General features: G+C 45.1%; 1 long non-coding RNA gene across 1 annotated transcript; it reads right to left on the bottom strand.

Moving 5' to 3' along the window:
* Positions 1 to 558: 558 nt before the first annotated feature.
* On the bottom strand, positions 559 to 15977 carry LOC149128758 (uncharacterized). The gene is made up of 3 exons (XR_016210318.1): positions 15804 to 15977; positions 979 to 1053; positions 559 to 797 (listed from the first exon to the last, which is right to left on the bottom strand). It is a non-coding gene; the product is annotated as an uncharacterized LOC149128758 (long non-coding RNA).
* Positions 15978 to 19140: the final 3163 nt, after the last annotated feature.

Below are 19140 nucleotides of genomic sequence, written 5' to 3'. Positions count from 1 at the left end.
TATAGCATTAAATCTCAATGCACAGCACATTAAGGACAGAGATCCTACATGAGGAGTAAGTGCACAGTGACTCCTGTTGTTGACTTTACCAATTGACACTCCTGTCTATGGCATCAGCAATCCCCCTATGCTCCAGTCATGAGTTTCCAAGGCTATGGAAGCCCCTTGAGTTCTCCGACTCTTATCTTGTTTAGACAAGGTCATAGTCAAAGTGGAGGTTCTCTCCTCCCTTCAGAGAAAGGTACCTCCTTCTTTGAAGACCTGTTCTTTCCACTGAGATCTCACTCACAGAGATCTTTTGCCAGAGTGTCTTGGCTTTCCATGCCTGAAATACTCTCATGGGCTTTTCAGCCAGATCCGAATGCCTTTAGGGCTGATTCTGAGGCCAGAGTGCTATTTAGGACATCTGCCATTCTAGGAGTCTGCTGAGTATCTCACTTCCCATGTTGGATCACTCTCCCCTTTATTTATTCTATCGGTTAGTGTTAGCAGGTACTAGACTTGCTTATGTGCTCCCTTTGACTCTTAGTCCTTTCATTATGATCAATTGTGAACTGATTTTCTTTTCAAGATTTATTTTATGTATTTGAAAGCAGAGTAAGAGAGTGACAGAGAGAGAGAATCTTCCATCTGCTGGTTCACCCCCCATATGGCCATGTGGCCACCTGGCCACATGATCAGGGCTTAGCCAGGCTGCATCCAGGAGCCAGAAGCTTCATCAGGGTCTCCCATGTAGGTGCAGGGGCCCAAAGACTTGGGCCATCTTCCGCTGCTTTTGCAGGCACATTAGCAGGGAGCTGGATCAGAAGAAGAGAAGTCAGGACTTGAACCGGCACCCATATAGGATGCTGGCACTGCAGGCAGCGGCTTAACCCACTGTACCACAGTGCCAGATCCTAAACAGGATCTTCTAAGTCCCAACGTAATTGGGGTTTTTCTGCAATCATGGGCCTAGTTAGTTGGTACAGAATGTGCAACCTTCCTTCTGGGTCTTCCAATGGTTGAGATATTGCCAGGTAGCAGAATCAGTCAGGCAAGCACCTAGGAGCACGTCTGTGGAAGAAAAGAAGCAAACCAAATCAGTCACTAAAACCCAGGCAAATCCCTTTCTGCGACATTTTAAAATTTGTTATACTGTCTCTACAATTTGGCAGAGAGGAACATATAGGAAGTGGATATTGGAAAACTTTGTTTTTGAAGATTTGTTTATTCATTTGAAAGGCGGAGTTACAGAAAGAGAAGAAGAGACACACAGAGAGATCTACCATCTGCTATTTAACTCCCAAATGGCCGAAATGGTCAGGGATGAGCCAGGTCAAAGCCAGGAGCCCGGAACATCCCATGTGGGTGGCAAGGTCTCCCACGTTGGTGGCAGAGGCCCAAATACTTGGGTTATCTTCCGTTGCTTTCCCAGGTGCATTAGCAGGGAGTTGGATCAGAAGTGGAGGAGCTGGGACTCAAACCAGTGCTCATATGGGATGCTAGCATTACAGGTAACACCATAACCCACTGTACCACAACACTAGCCCCAGATATTGAAAATCATTCTGTATCATTTTGGTGATTTTTAATATAACATTTTTTAAATTTGTTTTTTATTTACTTCCTATTCTTATTAATGTAATCATGTTTTAAGCAAGCTTTTTTTTTTTAAGATTTATTTTATTTATTTGAAAGAGTTACAGAGAGAGGTAGAGATAGAAAGGTCTTCCATCTGGTGGTTCACTCCCCAATTGGCCACAATGGCTGGAGCTGTGCCGATCCGAAGCCAGGAGCCAGGAGCTTCCTCCGGGTCTCCCACATGGGTGCAGGGGCCCAAGGACTTGGGCCATCCTCCACTGCTTCCCCAGACCATAGCAGAGAGCTGGATCAGAAGAGGAGCAGCTGGGATTAGAACCAGCGCCCATATGGGATGCCGGTGCTTCAGGCTAGGTCATTAACCACAGTGCTGGCCCCATTAAGCAAGTTTTTTAATAATATATTGTATACAAAGAACTATGTGTGCAAATTGGGGGTAAGGTGTTGTATGTACGGGAGTGGATCAGGTGTTCTGGGGTATTGGGATTCAGGCTCTTATCTATAACATAAGAAACAATTCAAGGATGAGAGGTAGATACAGATAAAGAATTTTTGGAAGGCTCAATGACTATGTGAGCCTGCCTCATGCTGCTGGCTCCTACAACCACCAGCTTCACTCCTCATGTATCTGAAATGTGTTGAGTGCTCTCTGCAGTGTGACCTCCAATTAGTGCCCAATCCCAAGATCTTGAATTTCTGCAACCCTCAAATGGTTTTCCATGTTGAGTCAGTAAATGGAGAAGAGTATTGATGGTGAAAGCAGGGACTGTGAATCCTAAAAGAGGGAGCTGTTATGAAATAATTGACGATGAAACCATTTCATTAGCTAGACTCTACGGGGAATAAAAGAAATCAGGTCACAGTGAAGCCTACATATGAATTGCAAAATGGAAATTATGACCTACAATGTACAAGTGTACAGATTCCTTTTTTTTTTTTAAGATTATTTATTTGGAAGGCAGATTTACAGAGAGGCAGAAAGAGAGAGAGAGAGAGAGAGAGAGAGGGAGAGAGAGAATTTTCCATCTGCTGGGTCACTCTCCAAATGACCAAAATAGCTGGAGCAGGGTCTATCAGAAGCCAGGAGCTTCTTCCGGGTCTCCCACATGGGTGCAGTGGTCCAAGGACTGGGCCATCTTCTACTGCTTTCCCAGGCCATAGCAGAGAGCTGGATTGGAAGTGGAGCAGCCGGGACGCGAACCGGCGACCATATGGGATGCCAGCACTGCAGGTGCCACAGCGCCGGCCTCTGGATTCCTAATCCTTGTGCTGAAGCGACAGCTTAAAGGATGGAGGGAAGAGTCTGCAGGGTGGAAGGGCATTTCAGCCTGTCACTCCCACAAGCCAGGGACCATTCCATTACCTCTGACTTTGCACTTCCCATCCCTCCCCTCTCTCACTCTGTCCTAGCCCTTATGATAAGCTATTTTTGAGTCTGCAGTTGAAGGCAATATTTTTCTTTCAGAAAGTTTCAACTCTATAGCAAAGATAAAAGCATTGTCAAGACCCATGTTTGCATTATTTACACTTGTTATAAATTGATATGCCTCTGCTATGATTTGAATGTGTACCCCAAAAAGTATGTGTTGGAAACTTTTTGAGATAGGGATGGGTGTTTGGTATAGTAATTAAGCTGACATTTGGGATGCCAGCATCCCATAATTGGAGTATATGGCTTTGAGTTCCTTCTCCACTCTCATTCTAGCCCCCTTGGAGGCAGCAGGTGGTGATTCAAGTATTTGGGTGCCTGTCACCCACATGGCAAATTAAGATTGAGTTCCTGGCTCCTGGCTTTAGCCTGGTTCAGCTCTGGCTGTTGCTGGCATTTGGGAAGGAACTAATAGATAGAAGATTCTCTTTCTGTCTATCTGTGTTTTATTTTTTTCCAAAAAAATTATTTATTTATTCATTTGAAAGTCATAGTTACCAAGAGAGAGGGAGAGACAGACAGATATCTTCCATTCACTGATTCACTCCCCAGATAGCTGCAATGTCCAGAGTGAGGCCAGGCTGAAGCCAGCCAGAAGGCAGGAGCTTCTTCCAGGTCTCCCAAGTGGATGCAGGGGCCCAAGCACTTGGGCTATCTTCTGCTGCTTTCCCAGGACATTAGCAGGGAGCCTGATTGGAAGTGAAGCAGTGAAGACTTGAACCAGCGCCTGAATGGGATGCTGGTGTCACAGGCCACAGCTTAACCTGCCATGCCACAAGGCCAGCCCTGTCTTTCTGCCTTTCAAGCAAATAATAAAAACTAAAATTAAAAAATAAATAATAATATAAGGGCCCGGCGCTGTGGCGCAGTGGGTTAACACCCTGACCTGAAGTGCCGGCATTCCATATGGGCGGCAGTTCGAGACCCGGCTGCTCCACTTCTGATCCAGCTCTCTGCTGGATAGGTGAAGGATCTCTCTTTCCTGGGAAGGCAGTGGAAGACGGCCCAAGTGCTTGGGCCCCTGTGCCCGTGTGGGAGACCCAGGGGAAGCTCCTGGCTCCTGGCTTTGGATCGGCACAGTTCTGGCAATTGCAGCCAATTGGGGAGTGAACCATCGGATGGAGGACCCCCCCCCTTCTCTATCTGCCTCTCCTCCCTCTGTGGAACTCTGACTTTCAAATAAATAAATAAATCTTTAAATAATAATAATAATAATAATATAAACAGAGAAGAGAGAGCCCCACTCACTGCCTCTCCTCTCTCCCATATACTAGGAACTAGGCAAGTATCTGGGCCATAACTGCTGTCCCCAACTGCAGGGTCCACACCAGCCGGAAGTCAGAGCTAGGAGTAGAGCTGGGCATTGAACTCAAGTACTCCAATATGGGTCACAGGCATCCTAGTCTGCATATCCCCAACCACTAGGCCCAACATAATCCCCAACGTGACAGTACTGGGAGATGAGAACAACTGAAAGGTGTTTGGATCACCAGGGCTCCACCATCACCAATGGATTAGTATTGATTTAAAAGTACCAGAGCCTGCAAGTTCCTTCTCTTGTTCTCTATCACTTTTTCTCTCTCAACAGGTGAACTAAGACAGCCTTCCCAAATAACTAACTGAATTTTACAAATTTACTTGGAAGAAACACCATAAAGAAACAATTTTCAAATCATACTGAGAGAAACAGTCATTTAAAAAAAAATCTATCAATTTGGGGTCAGTGCTGTGGTGTAGTAGGTTAAGCCTCTGCCTGCATCATCAGCATCCCATATGGGCATTGATTGAGTCTTAGCAGTTCTACTTCTGATCCAGCTTCCTGCTAATAAGCCTGGAAAAGCAGTAGAAGATGGGCCAAGTGCTTGGGTGCCCTGTACCTACATGGGAGATCCAGAAGAAGCTCCTGGCTCCTGGCTTCAGACTGGCCCAGTTCTAGCCATTGTGGCAATTTGGGGAGTGAACCAGTGGATGGAAGACCTCTCTGTCTCTCTCTATGTGACTCTGTTTCTCAAATAAATAAATATTTTAAAAACCCATCAACTTTAAAATTTTTAAATTTAGTGTTGAAAAAGTATTATCATGTTAATTTTAACACTCACATGATAAAAGACTAAACCTATAAAATGATATACATGAAAAGTGTCCAGTCTAGTTGACTCCTCTGAACCCCAGTCTTGTTATATGTACCCAGTTCCCACATGAACTCATCAACCAACTCCTTCACCTATATATCTCCTGTTGCCCCAGAATTTTAATTCATATACAGATATATGGTAAATATAGAGTGGTTGCTACATCTACTTTTTTTTTTTACAAGAAAACACTTTTTAAATGGTGAACGCAATCCATTTACGTATTTGAAAGATGTAAAAGATGTGATATTTTTCCTCATTATCAATAAAAGAAATTAGAAATTAAATTCAAGGAAATAGGCAAATGGCAAACAAATTTCCCTAAAAGTCACAGTAACATATGCACGGCTTCTAGAAAAGGGTAAGCCAAGTCCTCCCCACTTTCATCAAATACTTGGCCTAGTCAAAGGTGAAGAGAAAAATAGCCTTGCAAAAGGAGTATATGTTATTTACCAAAAAAAAAAAAAAAGTTTTATTTATTTATTTGAGAGGCAGTGCTACAGAAAGAGAGAGGGAGAAGGAGAGACAGAGAGAGAGTGGTCTTCCATCTACTTGTTCACTCCCTAAATGGCTTTAACAGCTGGAACAAGGAGCCAGGCGCCATGAGCTTCTTCTAGGTCTTTCATGTGGATGCAGGGGCCCAACAACTTGGGCCATCTTCCACTACTTTCCCAGGCCATAAGCAGAGAGTTAGCTTAGAAGAGAAGCAGCCAAGACACAAACCAGTGCCCATATGGGATTTCAGCACCATAGGCAGAGGCTTAACCTACTAAGCCACAGCACAGGTCCCAGGGGTATATGTTACTAAGTGAGGCATTTTCAGTATCCTTTCCTAGCTACAACAGGTAGGGAATATGTTTTCTAAAGTAGATCTAAGAAGTAAAATGTTCAATCAGTGTCCTCCTGCCCTCACTAATGAACGATTTTAAAAAACAAAAACAAGATTAAAAACAACAATTCAAACCTCACACATACCACCAAAAAATGAGAATAAAAAATACTAAGAAGCCCCAAGTTACTCTCAAGGTTACAGGAACTGGGAGCAGCTTCAACAACTTTCAACAACTAGAGGCCAGAATGAGTCTGTTGCAAAAGTCCTCACAAGCATTCCTAACTTCTAAACCACAAGACAATTTTTGAAACAATAAGTAGTTTTGAGTGCTTTTCAGACATAACTATTCCAGTTTAACTAGTACTTAACTTAGTTGGGAAGAGGAAACAGGCCTTGGTTAGGAGCCTTAGGCCTTGTCTTACACAGGCACATGTGGGTAAGTGCAGCACATTTGTCAGTACAGCCATAAAACAAAGGTTAAAGATTCAGCTGGTAAAGAAACAGTGAGCCCTTTTTGATTCAACTTATTACACATATAGCAATAGCATGACTAGCAAAGATGCCAGCTACCTGTGTCCCTTATCTCACCAGACAACACCAAAAAAAGGGGTTAGATGGTAAAACAACATGGATGATGAGGAGCTATGTTTCATAAAAGCCAATGTCATACTAAATATTTTGAGTACTTCATGCTTAAGAATTTTATAGCAGGGGCCGGCACTGTGGTGTAGCAGGTTAAGCTGCCACCTTCCAATGCTGGCATCCCATATGGGTACTGGTTCAAGTCCTGGTTGCTCCACTTCTAATCCAGCTCCCTGCTAATGGGTCTAGGAAAGCAGTGTAGAGTGGCCCAAGTACTTGGGCCCCTATACCCATGTGGGAGACCCAGATGAAGCTCCTGGCTCCTGGCTTTGACTTGGCCCAGCCCTGCCTGTTGCAGCCATTTGGGGAGTGAACCAGCAGGTGGAACATTCTCTTTCTCTCTCTCTCTCTCTCTGCCTCTGCTTCTCCTTCTCTATAACTCTTTCAAATAAGAAATAAATGTTTTTTAAAAAAGTTTTATAGCATACAGCTATACTCTCAAGTGTGCTGGGGGGAAGCGCTTCTAGGCAGAAACTCGTATTTCATCAGAATCTGGGAGTCCATGAAAAATTTTCTCCTGGTACACACTCCAGGGGAGATAGGGAAGTGATTGAGAAATGGCCTTGCAGGAATTTCTCACAAGACTACCATTTTATCATGCTCTGGAAGGATCACAGGACATTTTACTAAGACTTAAATCAACTGAGATTAAGCCTTGTCCAAGTGGCCTACAGGGACATACCTCACAGAGCAGTTTCACTACAACTATACTCCCTACCTCTCTCATAGCTACTAAGAACTCTTTTTTAAACACGGCTTACTCATCAGATATCATAATGAATCAAATAAATCCTTTTTATTTGTCATAGGCAACAAAGATCCAATAATCAGCAAAATTAGAAAAGTTGCTTTACGTAGTCTGTGATTTGGATGAGGCTAAAGACCAACATCCAGAAAGCTGATCTTGTATAGTCTCAAGTGCAGACAATACAACTGTTAACTCCTGAAGTTGGGAACTACTGTCAGGACTAGCAGAATGCTTGGATTAAGATTCTTCATTGGCCAGTGGTCAAGCTGAGGATGGTAGTGGCAGTCTGTGTTAAATTGGCCAGATGCCTTGCAGACAAGAACTGAGAGATTAATGATACTTCACCAAAAGCTCCCTTCCCCAGCGGCCAAAATGTTGCTGTCCTACCACAGCAATATGCTTGGTATGACCAGTCCCTACAGCAACCATGTCACCCCCTTACCATCCTCTCCATGTCCTACTCATACCACATGCCCAGACTCACCCCTAGTGACTCAGTAATTTCTACATATCATGTACTACCTACATGTCCCATCCCTGAACATATGGGCCACAATAGGAGCACTTTAGAGTAGTAACTTCATTTCCATAGTCATTATCATTATCCATAACACCAGATCAGAGTCTTCCATCCCTCTGACTCTTCTTTACTATTCACAAATTCCAGTAGTCCAGTTTCCCAGGGGATAGACTGGGGGGGGGGGGCATGGGGCATGAAAAGTGTTAATCACATAGTTGATTTACCTAGATCAACCAGCACCTGGTCTTGGTAACCAGGGCTTGATCCCTGAGTGCCTTTTGCTATCTGATTACATAGCTAGCAGTTCAGGTACATGTGCCAGGCTTGCTTGGTCCCATGTGCTAGAACCACTAGAGCTAGTTTTGGTGCCTAATCCTGACTTAATAACTGGACTGTCATGTCCATGAGATAGTGGATCCAAGTGGCTATAAGCTTTGCCTAAGAAGGGTAGGTCATATCAGCTTCTTGACTTCACTGATATTCATTTCCAAGGGATCTTTTTCCATAGGCATGGATCATGACTGAACTGACAGCCCATTTTGACTTAATATCATGGATTATGAGTCAATGATAATGAACAAGATACATTCTGTGAAGCGTTTTCAGAGCAAGTGCTGTAATTCACAACCTTGCCAAATGAACAGAGTTCAACTTTCTGTGCAGAGTTTTAAACAGTTCGCTTTGAAGTTGCACAATGCAACTATACCTCTGTACCCAAGCATAACCCCACAGATGTGAATATTAACTAAAAGGGGCCAGCACTGTGGCTTAGTGGGTAAAGCCACCACCTCCAGTGCCAGCATCCCATATGGGTGCCTGTTTGAGACCTGGCTGCTCCACTTCTGATCCAGCTTTCTGCTGTGGCCTGGGAAAGCAATAGAAGATGGCCCAAACCCTTGGGCCCCTGCATCACATGGGAGACCCAGAAGAAGCTCCTTGCTCCTGGCTTCGAATCGCCCAGCTCTAGCTGTTGCAGCCATCTGGGGAGTGAACCAGCAGATGGAAGGCCTCTCTCTCTCTTTCTCTCTCTCTCTCTGCCTCTCTTTAAATCTGCCTTTCAAATAAAAATAAATCAAGCTTTGAATTAAAAATGAAAAATTTTTAAAAAGTAAAACATTGTGTTCAACATAAGCCACATTATTTATACAATAGCTTAGGTATAATGAATCACTCTTTTCAGTGCTGGAAATGGTGAGAAACCCTTTGTAATCACAGTTCCCAGACACCAGTCAATGGCCAACCTTATAAGCAGACATTTCTCAAGATAAGCAAGCTCAAATAAGATGTTAATTTCATCCAAACCCTTGACCAAAGTATCTTTAAAGCAAAAGCATTATTAGCAGAGGAGCACACTGCAGTATTGATCTCAGTTATGCCCTCTAGGGGTCCTTTTCTCAGATATATGTGGGAAAGTCACCTTCTAAGTTTTTATACTAAACTTTTTTTAAAAAATATTTGATTGATTTGAAAGTCAGAGCTACAGGTGGGGAGAAACAGAGATCTTCCATCAGCAGCTTCACTCCCCAGATGGCCACAAAGGGCAGGGCTGGGCCAGGCCAAAGTCAGGAGTCAGGAGCTTCTTCTGGGCCTCTCAAATGGGCTACAAGGGCCCCAGCACTTGGGCCACCTTCCTCTGCTTTTTCCAGGCCATTAGTAAGGACATGGATTGGAAGTGGAGCAGCTGGGACTCAAACTGGCACCCATATGGGATACTGGCATCCTAGGCTGTACCTGTTCTGCCACAATGCCTGCCAATATTCTAACTTTTTGTTCTTGTTGTTTTCCTTTTCCAAAGCATCAACTGAGGCCTAATATAACACTGAACAGCACACGGAGGCTGACCTAGAAATCTTCCAGGATCAGGATAGTCAGGGCGCATACATAAGGAATACCCCAGAGGGTACATTTGGTACCCATGAAAACAAAGTGTTTACAAATTTTGGTGCACATAAAGTAGGGCATACTAAGCAGTAGAGGTTAACAGGGCCTTCAGTGTAGCCCTTTACGGTGGTACCGCCTACTCTATGCTGTCAGTCCAGTCCTTGGTATCAAAGGCACAGCCTGTTACATTAGTTCCAAACAGCTTTACTTGCCTATGACTTCTGTTTACCCTCTACAAGCGTGGCCAACATCTAGAGGCATTCTATAGGAAAGTGTGAGTGGTGAATCACCCAACCCTCATAATGAGTGTGGTCAGGTTTGAGCGTGGGCTTGACAGTCAGTGTGACTTCAAACTACTCACAGCAGCTTGAACAGGCAGTGCGGGGAGCATTCCCTTAGGAAAAAGGGAACTTCAAAAATCCTTCTGAAAAAATAATCGTTTAAATTTCAACAGCGACAAAAAGCAATTATTTATGTGTCCTACCATCACTTTTGGTTAGCAGTTTTCCCCAACTGGGACAATCCCTCTAGCATTCATGAATTAGAAGCATGTAACAGTCTACATCAACTTTCATCCTACATCCAGAGACAGAAGCTATAAAACACAAAGCTAGCTTTCAAGAATCGCCCTCCATTTAAATGAGAATTTACTTAAGCCTTTACCAGTAAATTTAACATTTACAGGGTTAACACTCTAGCTGCCAGGGGAAGTCCCAGCCAGAATGATGGGAAGTAGGGTAGGGCCACTGCAGCAATGGCAGCAACTGTGCTGAATTTCCCTCTGGTTTGTTTTGCTCCAGTCCTGGAAACTAATTTAACACTCTTTTCTCCAACTTGGAGGAGAGAACAATACAAACTTTTAATATTTTTGGCCCATCTAACCTCACTTTTGGAGATTTTTTTGGGCTCTTTTTCCCCACACTTGGATGAGTGAACAAAAAACAAATGCCCAGAACAGCCAGGGCTGGGCCAGGTTAAAGTCAGGAGACAGGAACTCAATCTGAGATAGCCACATATGGGTGTTGACTATGTTGTTATGAAAACCCATTAATGCTCAGTATAACGGGTCAAGTAATAGCCCCCCAAAATGTCTAGCTCCTTATCCCTAGAACCTGTGAATATTACTTTAAATGGTAAATGGGACTCCACAGATGTAATTAAGTCAAGGTTCTGGAGATGGGGAGATCATCCCGCATTATCCAGGCAGATAATCATGAGTGTCCTTCTAGGGAGAGGCAGAGGAACCTTTGACTACAGAAGAAGTAGGTGCTGTGATTTACAAGCAAAAGGTTGGAATGAAGTGATGAAGGGGGTACAAGCCAAGGAATGCAGAGAGTTCTAGAAACTGGAAAAGACACAGAAATTGATCTCCCCTAGAGCCTCTGGAGGGAGTGCAGCACTGCCAACAGCTCGATGTCAGCTTGTGAAATCCATTTTGGACCTCAGAATTATAAGACAATAAATTTGTATTGTTTTAAGTCACTAAGTTTGTGGCAATTTGTTACAGTGGCAATAGAAAATTAATGCATCCCATTATTCTCTTCAGGATATACCATTTCCATTTAATGATCGTATTGGGCATTACCCACTTTTTAAAAAAAATATTTTATTTATTTATTTATTTGAAAGTTAGAGTTACACAGAGAGAAAAGGAGATGCAGAGAGAGGTCTTCCATCCACTGGCTCACTCCCCAGTTGGCCACAATGGCTGGTTCTGCGCTGATCCAAAGCCAGGAGCCAGGAGCCAGGAGCTTCTTCTGGGTCCCCTGTGGGTGCAGGGACCCAAGGGCTTGGACCATCCATCTTCTACGGCTTTCCCAGGCTACAGCAGAGAGCTGAATTGGAAGTGGAGCAGCCAGTTCTCGAACTGGAGCATATATAGAATGCTGGCAGTGGTTTTACCCACTAGGCCACAGCACCGGCCCCGATTACCCACTTTCTTGATATTTTCATCTTTGACCCTTCCTACAAGAGGTATGTCAGAATACAACATCTGCTCTTTCTTACTTAGCTTCTCAGTGTCCATCAACACTCAATAATAACCCTATAATAGCCCCTGAAATGGATAGCTGTCTCCATAAATGTCAGGCACAGACACTTGTAACTCAAAAAAGGCTGGCTAGAGAACTAACTGGTCCAAACGCAACGGTTGTCTGTACAGCCTGCTGAATAGTTTCCTTGAGTGCTCTTCTTTCTTCTAACTTCATAACCAGTAAACCAATCTCACCTTCTCTGCTCTCTCCCCTGGCACCCTGTATTGCTTTACTAGTGTTCAGGTGGGCTCCTAGTTGTGTACTTGTTCCATGATAACGGTTTTACTTGTGACATTTCCCCATGGTAACAATCCTTACAACCAAGAGGAGTATTACACATCTTTAACACATCTGTTTCCACAATACATTTGGTCTTATCAGTTATAATCACTTGAGTGATGAACTGTTCACCAAATAACACATATTACAGATAACATTTAAAGGCTCCAATGGCATGGCCTCTTTTACCATAGACAAAGTGATCAATTTTTGCCAGGAGTTTCAAGTCTGGCAGGCCACTGTAGGTTCACGGGAAACAACATATAGTCCTTTCCTTTGTAAAAGAGGCATCAATTCTTTTCTCTGGTTGCCTGAGGGCCTTAGTGCAGTTAAGCATCCCTACCCCACCCCCCAACGAAACTACTTGGCAAGAAGGCCATGCGTGCATTTTGACAAGGCTTATTAGTTCAATATGCTGGCAAGCATCTGCTAATATCACAATAGCACTATTGAGACTGAAACTTTTGATTTGCCAAACAACAGACAGTATTTATGTCCCAAGGTGGGGAATGCCCAGCCCATAGGATGCATAAGGCCTATAAAATCATTTGGTCTGGCCCTGCCAAAGAAACCGAAGCAGGACTCAAAATTCAATAAATCTATATAGTAGGCTAATTTTTAAGTTGATAATTTTATGAGGTCCATGTGGCTGACACTATGGTGTAGTGGGCTAAGCCTCCAGTTTGAGTCCTGGCAGCTCCACTTCCAATCCAGCTCCCTTCTAATGGCTTGGGAAAGCAGTGGAGGATAGTCCGGGTGCTTAAGTCCCACACCTACATGGGAGACCTGGAAGAAGCTCCTGGCTCCTGGCTTTAGATTAGCCTAGCTCCGGCCATTGCAGCCATTTAGGGAATCAACCAGCAGATGGAAAACCTATTACTCTGTTTCTCCCTCTGTAACTCTGCCTCTCAAATAAATAAATCTTAAAAAAAAAAAAAACTTTTTTGCATTGTCCACAAATGATGTTATCAATATCCAAATGGTTTTTTTTATTTTTATTTTTTAGGATTTAGTATATTTGAAAGGCAGAATTACACAAAGAGAGTGAGATCATCCATCCACTGTTTCATTCCCCAAATTGCTGCAATGGCCAGGACTGGGCCAGGCCAAAGCTAGGAGCGAGAGCTTCATCCACATCTCCCATGTGGTTGTAAGGCCCCAAGCACTTGGGTCATCTTCCTCTGCTTTCCCAGACTCATTAGCAGGGAGCTGGATCAGAAGTGGAGCAGCTGGGACTTGAACCACTGCTTAAATGGGATGCTGGCACTGCAGACAGTGGTTTTCACCTGCTGGGCCACAGTGCCAGCCCCTATTCATTTATTTTTTTTCTCTTTACTGTGACTTTCACCCAAACTATCAGCTGAATCAAGTAATTTAACACAGCACTACAACAGCTGGCCAGAGACCAAGTCCTCTCTTCAGGGAGTACAAGACACAGCAAGGGAGTGGAGCAGAGGTGTTGACTGGAACAGAGCATGCATTTCTTTCCTTGGGCAACAGAGATCTGCACAAAAGGAAGGAAGAGACCAGAGGGCAAGTTTGAGGCAGCTCCACACCACTGTAAACACAGGCTTGAACCTCCAAACTCAGGTGGTTTTCTGCTCAACTTCAACAAATTACTTTTACAAGTAAGACACTATTCACAAAGCAACTTCAATCCTGCCTCTCTAAATCTCCAAATATTCACTCACAGGTGGCATGAACCATCAGATCCCAGGGAATCTTCTCACATCACCCAACCCAGCCCACACAATCTATCAACAAGTAGAACATGGGGAGGAAAACTTACTCCTCCCCTGTGTTCATCATTTAGGCAAGAGCATGTACCGCCTCATCCCAGGGAGTCATATTGTATCTTAACCTGGCCTACCTGGCCCTTTCTTCCCCAAAGGCTTCATGACCTCACAGGGTCCAGGTTGAATGACAAATCTGACATAATTGGTTAATAACAATTTATGGGTTATTAGGGAACCAGCATGGAGCTGCTCTCCAACAACTGCAACAACCAGTTCTAATTTTTACTTTAATGTAAACACTGCTCGTACTGTGATGGCACCACCAGCTGTGCAGAAGGTGCTCTGGAGTTAGGTCTACAGCGGCACTCATCTGTGGCCATTCTTCAGTTCTGGAGGCTGCAGGGGCGCCAACTATGTTTCATCAAATACATCCTTTAGCCTTTGCATGTGAATGCAGGGCTCTCCAGATACGTGACAGCCTGCAGGCCACACATCCTCACTGTCAGCAGTCTGAGGGATGAGGGCCTTGCGTCTGTCCTTGGCAAGTTTCACAACAGTAGAAGGTCACACTTCTGAGATACGTTTTGGTTCCAACAAACAAGGAGTGTTCAGACAACGGCAAACTGTTTCACTTACCCACTTTCACATTTTCAAAAGTGAACAGAAGACCACTAAATAAATAGGCTTAGAAGCACATCAGTCTGTGGACAGCTGGGGAGCCATTCTGTCGATTTTTGCCCTGCTGGATTGAGAATTCCAAGAGGGTTTGGCTCTAATCATAACTGTGACTGACTGTATGGCTATCAAAAACCACTGCTACTTGTTCAGACATTAATTTGCTTGTTGTAAGGATATCAAGACCTATCTTTACCAACAGCTCACAACATACTTGCCCTGCATTGCTGAACTATTTGAACCTACTTTAAATATTCCAAATTTGATTTTGAATGCAGCTTTTCTGCTTGGCTTTAAGGATCTAAATATTTTTACTAGCCCTAAAAGGTGCACAGCAGAAAAGGGAATGCCAAGAGTTTAGGCCCTCAAAGTTCAGCTCTTACAGTTGAGGAGGAGGGCCAAATTGACAAGACGATGAGGGTGGGTAAGAATCACAGACAATTGGGACCGGCGCTGTGGCATAGTGGGTTAAGCTGCCACCTGTAGTGCCAGCATCCCATATAGGTGCCAGTTCAAATCCCAGCTGCTCCACTTCTGATTCAGCTCTCTGCTATGGCCTGGGAAAGCAGTGGAAGATGGCCCAAGTCCTTGGGCCCCTGCACCTTCGAGAGAAACCAGGAAGAAGCTCCTGGTTCCTGGTTTCAGATCAGCGCAGCTCCAGCCATTGCAGCCATCTGGGGAGTGAGCCAGCGAATGTAAGACCTCTCTCTGCCTCTCCTTCTTTCTCTGTATAACTGACTTTCAAATAAATAAAATAAATCTTTTTTAAAATTAAGGTATTTCTATAAAACAAAATTACAGACAGGAGTTCCTGCAAGAAAGTGTCTTGGCTAGCAGGAGAGAGAACGGTCTGCCAGCTTCTCACTCCACACCAACAGTCGAAACAGAAAGGAGGCACACAGGTGGAAAGTGCCTGCCCCGCCCACTGCCATCCCTGGCTGACCCCGCCTCCAGAATCCAGTGTGGAAAAGTATTCAGAAACTGCCCTGAGGCCCTTCTCTGGGCCCCACCCCATCCATCCTACCCCAGGAACAATTTTCTTAGGCGGACAGGTGAGGATCCGCGCTACCAAGGTCAGCAAGGTACAGACAACCAGTATGTTAGGAGCCACACCGCTCTAAGTTACAATGATACTCCGCGAGCCTGTGGGCTGTGTGCGTCACGTGACTCGCTGCCGGCGCTTGGGAGGTGCCCGCGGTTCCATCACGCCACCACTGGCGGAGGCTGAGCCGCGTGAATTTCCTTGGCCTGTAAGGTTCCAGTCTCGCTCCTCCCTTCAAGCCCAACCTCCTGGACTTTTCCTCTAAGCAAGCGTTACCCTCTCGCAGCTTCCAGCCCCCTGAAGCTTGAAGAGTCTTAGGCTTTCCTCAGGAAGGGAACACTTCTGAGCAGAAGGGCGGTACGGACACCAAGTGGGCAAGCGGGCTGTGGGCCGCACCCCGCAGCAGCGGTTGGACCAGCCGGCTGTCCCGCCCCAGGGACGGACAGAATCGGGCCGAGCGGTGACCTCAGAGGCGGCGCGGTGGGCGGGGCCGCTGTGGTTTCAGCGTCCCCGCAGCGTCAGTTTTTGCCTTTACTCTGCTTTGGTCTTCTCTAACCCTCAAGGCCTAAGCTTTGCCAGCCGGTTTCCCGGGATTTGGCAGCGATTGTGTGTTTTCGAAAGTGCCCTGATTTTGTGGCACCTGCGCAGTACCGCGGAGAACACACCGTCCTGTGCAGATGGAGCCGTTTGACAGGAACTGTGCCTCTTGGTCCCAGACCCAAAGCCACGTGGCTGAATATTAAGCACCGCCCATTACAAGGTGCACAGGAGTGAAGCATGGACCTTAAGCTTTTATGATGGCAGAAACAGATGGCTGAGTTTAACAAGACAGAAACATTTCTTTAAATAATTTGCAGCGTTGCAACTGAGTCCCCCCCACCCCCCAGACTTCTGACCTGAATTTCATGCTAAGAGCATTAGATGATTCCATATTCTAATTAATGAATTTGGGCTGAGCCTAATTGCTTAGCTCTTATTTAAAATTGTGTTAAATTTCGGCGCCGGCGCTGTGGCGTAGCAGATAAAGCCACCGCCTGCAGAGCTGGCATCCCATATGGGTACCGGTTCCCAACTGCTCCACTTTCAGTCCAGCTCTCTGCTATGGCCTGGGAAAGCAGTGATAGGTGGCCAGAGTGCCTGGGCCTCTGTGCCAGCGTGGGAGACCCGAAGAAGCTCCTGGCTCCTGGCTTCCAACCTGCCCAGCTCCGGCCATTTCAGCCATCTGGGGAGTGAAACAGCAGATGAAAGCTCTCTGCCTCTGCCTTTCTGTAACTCTGCATCCTTTAAAAATTATATTACATTCTGATTGCTGTGAGTGTGCTTTTTCAATGTGCAGTATGACCCAGCCACCCCACTCCAGGGATTATACCCAAAGGAAGTGAAATCAGCATTTTTTTTTTTTAAAGATTTGTTTCTTTGAAAGAATTACAGAGAGAGGGAGGGACATCTTCTGTCTGCTGGTTCACTCCTCAAATGGCTGCAACGGCTAGGGCTGGGCCTGGGTAAAGCCAGGAGCCAGGGGTTGCATCTATGTTTACCTACTTCGGCCATCCAGTGCTGATTTCCCAGGTGCACTAGCAGGGCACTGGGTTGGAAGTGCAGCAGCTGGGACTTGAATAATCACCCATATGGGATGCCACACTGCAGATGGTGGCTGAAACTGCTGTGCCACAGCCCTGACTCCAAAATCAGCATATTAGTTATCTGTACTCCTATATTTATGTATATAAAAGCTCAATTAACAATAGCTAAGATAGGCAATCATCCCAGATGTCCATCAACTGGTGACTGGATAAAGAAAATGTGGTATACGTACACAATGGCATACTACTCAACCATAAAAAAGAATGATATCCTGTCTTGCAACAAAATGGATTCAACTGGAGACTGTTAACACTTCATGAAATAAGCCAGACTCAAAAAGACAAATATGATGTTTTCTGTGATTTGTGGTAGCTAATATACAGAGCACCAAAAAAAAAAAAAAAACCCACATAAGGTCAAATTGACATCTTGTGATATGATTTTTTAAACTTTTTAAAGATGTATTTATTTGAGAGGCAGAGTTACAGAGAGGCAGAGGCAGAGAGAGAGAGAGGTCTTCCATCTGTTGGTTCACTCCCCAGATGGCTGCAATGGCTGGAGCTGAGCCTAACCAAAGCCAGGAGCCAGGAGCTTCTTCCAGGTCTCCTACGTTGGTATAGGGCCCCAAGGACTTGGGCCATCTTCTACTGCTTTCCCAGGCCATAGCAGAGAGCTGGATGGGAAGTGGAGTAGCCGGGGTTTGAACCAGTGCTCATATGGGATGCCGGCACCACAGGCTTTACCTACTTGGCCACAGTGCCAGCCCCATGATTTGACTGTTTTTAACCCTTGTCTATATTCCTGCAGAACAGTATTCTCTCTGCTTTTTACTTGTAGAACTCTTTATTTAAGGGAACATTAGGCCTGTGATTATAAACTAAATTGAAAGTATGTTACTACAAAAAATTAAAAGAAAAAAAGGAAGGAGGAGGGTGGAAAATATCATATTCTTAGTATCTATGAAATACATGAAGTCTGTTTTCTTTATATCAATAAATATTTTTAAATATTTATTTATTTGAAAGGCAGAGTTACAGAGAGTGGTCTTGCTAGTAAAATGGCGCAGTCTTATCTATGGCACAATCTACACCCTGACACCATCCTAGGCTCTAGCCCCCAAAGCCATTGCTGGAAGCCGGGTGGCCACGTGGCCCAACCACCAGTGTCAGCCGCACCCTCATCATAATGGGATTTTCTGCTCCTACTTCCCTGCCCACCCCTCTGGTGAAGTTTTAAAAGGAATTGTCCCCGAACACGTGAGTCTCTTTCCTCTCTTGATCCCTCTCTTTGTCTCTTGATCTCTTGATCTCACTCTCTCTCTTTTTTTTTTTTTTTTATTTCACAGGTAGAGTTATAGACAGTGATAGAGAAAAACAGAGAGAAAGGTCTTCCTTCCATTGGTTCACCCCCCAAATGACCGCTACAGCCGGTGCTGTGCCAATCCGAAGCCAGGAGACAGGTCTTCCACGCAGGTGCAGAGGCCCAAGCACTTGGGCCATCCTCCACTTCCCTCCTGGGCCACAGCAGAGAGCTGGACTGTAAGAGGAGCAACCAGGACAGAATCTGGTGCCCATATGGAATGCCGGTGCCACAGACGGCGGATTAACCAAGTGAGCCACGGCGCCAGCCCCTGGATCTCTCTCTTACGCTCTCCTTCTGCCTCTTTTCCTTCTTCAACCCTTCCCTCCAGTCTGTCTGGTTTGTCCCAATAAACTCTTTCCCTTACTCCGGTGTTTGTTGTATTTTGTGGCGGCCTTACAGGTCTTCCATCTACTTGCTCACTCTCCAAATGGCTGTAACAGCGAGGGCTGTGCCAGGCCAAAGCCAGGAGCCCAGAACTCCATCAAGGTCTCCCACGTGGGTGCAGAGGCCCAAGAATTTCAGCCATCCTCTGCTGCTTTTCCAGGAGCATTAGCAGGGAACTGAATCAGAAGTGGAGCAGCCAGGGCTACAACCTGTGCCCACATGGGATGCTGGTGTCTCCAGGCAGCATCTTAACTTGCTATACCACAATGCTGGTCCCTTCATA

Source organism: Oryctolagus cuniculus, chromosome 1 (assembly GCF_051225735.1).
Source record: "Oryctolagus cuniculus isolate XC-2025 breed Fujian yellow rabbit chromosome 1, ASM5122573v1, whole genome shotgun sequence".
NCBI classification, from domain to species: domain Eukaryota; kingdom Metazoa; phylum Chordata; class Mammalia; order Lagomorpha; family Leporidae; genus Oryctolagus; species Oryctolagus cuniculus.
This window is presented reverse-complemented; position numbering and strand designations above follow the sequence as displayed.